Below are 4,588 nucleotides of genomic sequence, written 5' to 3'. Positions count from 1 at the left end.
CACACACACACACACACACACACACACATGCACGCATGGACACACACTCAGGTTGAGAAGGGCAAGAAGACAGGAACAGATTTTTAGGTGACTCATAGAAAATGGTGAAGAATACCCAGTCCTCCACAGAAACCATCATAGCAGAGAGAAGGAATGGTGGTGGTAGGGGTGGGGGAGAACAGAGGGAGGAGGAAGGGCCAGAGAGAGGGAGGGTGAGAGAAAGAGATTGAGGCAACTGTTCTGGAATCTGATACTGGACAGCACCAGTTCTGAGATGCAAAACAGCTTTAATCCTACAGACGGATCAGAAGATTTAAAAAGAGAGAGCAGAGTCAGCCAAAACTGTGGGACATTACTGAGATACACACTGTGCAGTTCCCATGTCCCACCCAGAAAGAGAAAGAGGAAAAACAGGGAATACGGAAAAGAACAATGGCTGAAAGGTTTTCAGATTGATAAAAAATAACAAATCTGTCCAAGAAACCCAACAAATGCCAAGGAGAACAAACTTAGATTCTCCACACTGAAACATACAATCAAACCGTCAGAAGGCAAAGGCTCAGAGAAAGATTTGAAAACAGCCAGGAAGGAATGCTTCATGCATATCGATTCTTGGCAGGATTGTCATTTGATTTCTCATGAGAAACTGTAGGAGCCACAGAGCAGCAGGGTGGGGTGTGTAAAGTGCTGAGAGGACTATCGATGTATTCATGGTGCCAGAGAAGTTCACATTCAGCAAAGTGAACTCTGCAAGTGAAGAGGGAGAGAGGGGAGAGGGACAGGGAGAGAAAGGGAGAGGGGAGGGGTGGAGGGAGGGAGATGCTTGTACTGGCTAGTTTCCTGTCAACTTGACACAGCTGGAGTTATCACAGAGAAAGGAGCTTCTGTTGGGGAAATGCCTCCACGAGATCCAGCTGGAAGGCATTTCCTCAATTAGTGATCAAGCGGGGAGGTCCACTAATTGTGGGTGGTGCCATCTCTGGGCTGGTACTCTTGGGTTCTATAAGAGAGCAAGGCTGAGCAAGTCAGTGGAAGCAAGCCAGTAAAGAAATATCTCTCCATGGCTTCTGCATCAGCTCCTGCTCCCTGACCTGCTTGAGTTCCAGTCCTGGCTTCTTTCAGTGATGAACAGCAGTATGGAAGTGTAAGCTGAATAAACCCTTTCCTCTCCAACTTGCTTCTTGGTCATGATATTTGTGCAGGAATGGAAACCCTAACTAAGACAATGCTCAAACCAATCCTGGGCATCTGTTGGACTAGTTGCTGTTTTCAGACCAAGCAAAAGGACATTCTGTGGGCCAGCTCAATGCCATATGAAGAAACCAAGATGTCCTGTTCAGGTAACAAATATAAAAGCCAGAATTATCATAACATTGGTCAGTGTGTTAATTACACTTCTCATCACTGGCACGGAAAATCCCAACTGAAGTAACTCACAGGAGGAGACATTTATTTTGGATCTGTCTTGGAGTTGCCGTCAGAGTTACCACAGTAGGGAAGGTGCGGTCACTACAGCGGCGTCACACATGATAATGGGAGCTTGCGGCATGACTTGTTCACATCATACTAGATCAGAAAGAAACGTTCTTGGCCCAGAGCAGGACCCAGTGGTAACCTTCAAGCCTTCTGCAGTGTTCTATACCTTCTAGCTCCATATCCCAAATGTTCAATAACCCCTCCCCCAGAAGAGTCCGACCAACTGGAGACTAAGTGTTCAAACATGAGTCTGTGGGAAACATTTTCTATTCGGACTTTAAACAGATGGTAAATCAGGTTTAATTTCTTAAGTGATTTAAAAGATAAACACAGAAAACATAATGATAAATCAATACTGATGGGTAACTGGGTATTTGCATGATTTATAACCTAACTTGCTGCCAAGCCATTTCGTTATCAGTTTTGGCTGTTATAATTCTTGTGGTAGTGTTTTCCTGTAATTCTTTAAGGGATTTTTGTGCTTCCTCTCTAAGGACTTCTACCTGTTTAGCAGTGTTCTCCTGTATTTCTTTAAGTGAGGGGTCTGCAACCCTGTAGGTGGAACAACAATATGAACTAACCAGTACCCCAAGAGCTCGTGTCTCTAGCTGCATATGTAGCAGAGGATGGCCTAGTCGGCCATCATTGGGAGGAGAGGCCCTTGGTCTTGCAAAGATTATATGCCTCAGTACAGGGGAATGCCAGGGCCAGGAAGCAGAAGTGGTTTGGTTGGGAAGCAGGGCAGGGGGAGTGTATAGGGGACTTTTGGGATAGCATTTGAAATGTAAATGAAGAAATTATCTAATAAAAATTGTTTAAAAAATAATAATTCTTGTGGTAGCCACTAAGGAAATATTTAACATGTCTGTGAGAAGAATCTTCAAAACTATGTTATAACCAATTTAACACAAAGGATGGTAGATACAGAAGAGTCAGAGACAAGAGGGTAGAGGACATGGAGGAAAAATGGTGAGATGTCAGAAGAAAATTTTTCTTGTGCATAATTAATTTAAACGTAAATGTAAATAGGCTAAATGCTCCAAGTCAAAAGCGGTGGCACATACATACAATCCTAGCACTTTGGAGACACATGAAGGAGGATGAAGGGTCCAAGCCAAGGCTTGGAGAGATGGCTCAGCAGTCAAGAACACTAGCTGCTCTTCCAGAGGACCCAGATTTGACTCCCAGCATGCACACGGCAGCCCACAACATCTGCTACTTTGGTTCCAGGAGATACATGGCTTGTTTAACATACATAAACCTCTGGGTTTAATCCCAACACTGGGAAACAGCAACAAAGCAACATAGATGTGTGTGTTTGTGTGTGTGTGTGTGTGTGTGTGAATGTGTATGTACACACACTGTGCTAAAGAACTATGTTACTAGAAAGTCAATCCATAAGCCTATGTTCATCAATTAAATTATTATTATTATCATTATTATTATTATTAAAATGGCAATATTTCGAAAATCTATTTACATATTCAAAGCCATCCCAGCCACTGGCAGAACTTCAGGCTTCTGAGCCAATGGGAAAGATCTAGGCAAGTATCTATGTTCAGTTGAACTTTTGTCAGGATCCAAGACAATTGAAAAATTTATGAGAGAATTCTCTTCAGCAAATGGTGCTGGTCCAACTGGATATTCAGGTGCAAAAGAATGAATCTGGAATTGAATTCTGCACCACATGACCATGTAATGGGCCAGTGACATGAATGTAATTGCTAAGACTACAGGACTACCAGAAGAAATCAGCACATTTTCATCGTTGGGATTTTGCAGTGTATATCTTGATAAAAATGTCATCAAAATTATAAACATTTATAAACCAAAAGATAAAGCAAAAAATGAAAAGACAGTATTCATGATAAAAGAAAGCATTTTAAAATCAAATGTCTGAGATGGGCAAATACAGTAAAAATGAACAAAATACAAATAGACAAGTCTCCAGATAACACAAGCCCCGAACCTGAAAATCCATGCAAATTGGTCACTAGGAAAATGCACATCAAAACCACAATGGCCAGTCTGTAGCTACCAATATGACTCTAGTTAAAGAGGAAAATGGTAAGGGATGATGACATCATAGAGAAAGTCAGACTCCCCACACATTTCCGGTGGGAATGGAAAGTGGGGTGCTCACTGTGAAAAACTACTGCCACTTCTTACCTGGCATCTCCACTACTACATATTTGCTAAGACAGAAGCTAAACTAAATGTTCAAACAAACACACATGCACGTTTTTATAGCTGCACTAATCCTACAACCCCAAAAGGGTTACCTAAAGACCTACAGGTATGTAATCTCAGTGTCCTTCAATGGACAAATGCATTTTAAAATGTGGTTTATATAACCACAACGCAATATTGTTGGACAACAGAAATGAACAAAAAACTGATACACTCTGAAGCAAGGATGACCCTTTAAACATTAGGATTAGTGAAAGCAAATACACACACACACACAAAAAAAAAAAAACTTGCCATTTTGTCATATATTTGAGGTACGTAAAGAGGCAGGATGCAGACTTGTGGTGAAGAGAGAGAGAAAAAACAGGAAGCTACTAGTTTGGGATACATCGAGTTTTCTTTAAGAGAAGCGGATATATGCAGTACCTCAATAAAGAAAATGGTTGCTTGACACAGTACACCCAATAGCACTGAATTATCATTTCAACTTAATAGAGAACAAACACAACAGTGGCTGCTTTAATTCTTCTGAGATTTATATGCATTGATATTTAAAACTGAACCAGCATGTCCATTGGCAAGTTGGCCAGATTGAAATTAAGAAGTACAGAGAAAACTAAGGAAATGAAAGATCTGTATGATAAGAACTTCAAATCCCTAAAGAAAGAAATTGAAGAAGATCTCAGAAGATGGAAAGATCTACCATGCTCATGGATTGGCAGGACTAACATAGTCAAAATGGCCATCCTGCCAAAAGCCATCTACAGATTCAATGTAATCCCCATCAAAATGCCAACCCAATTCTTCACAGAGTTAGAAAGGGTGATTTGCAAATTCATCTGGAATAATAAAACACCTAGGATAGCAAAAACCATTCTCAACAATAAAAGAGCCTCTGGTGGAATCACCATGCCTGACCTTA

General features: G+C 41.2%; 1 protein-coding gene across 3 annotated transcripts in view; it reads right to left on the bottom strand.

Annotated features, from left to right (window-relative positions):
* The window catches only part of Sun3 (Sad1 and UNC84 domain containing 3), a 32,033-nt gene that overhangs the window by 16,517 nt on the left and 10,928 nt on the right, over positions 1-4,588 (bottom strand). The gene's annotated exons all lie outside the window — the stretch shown is intronic.

Source organism: Mus pahari, chromosome 13 (genome assembly GCF_900095145.1).
Source record: "Mus pahari chromosome 13, PAHARI_EIJ_v1.1, whole genome shotgun sequence".
Taxonomy (NCBI): Eukaryota; Metazoa; Chordata; class Mammalia; order Rodentia; family Muridae; genus Mus; species Mus pahari.
Note: the sequence above shows the minus strand (reverse complement) of the source record. Positions and strands in the feature narration are given on the sequence as shown.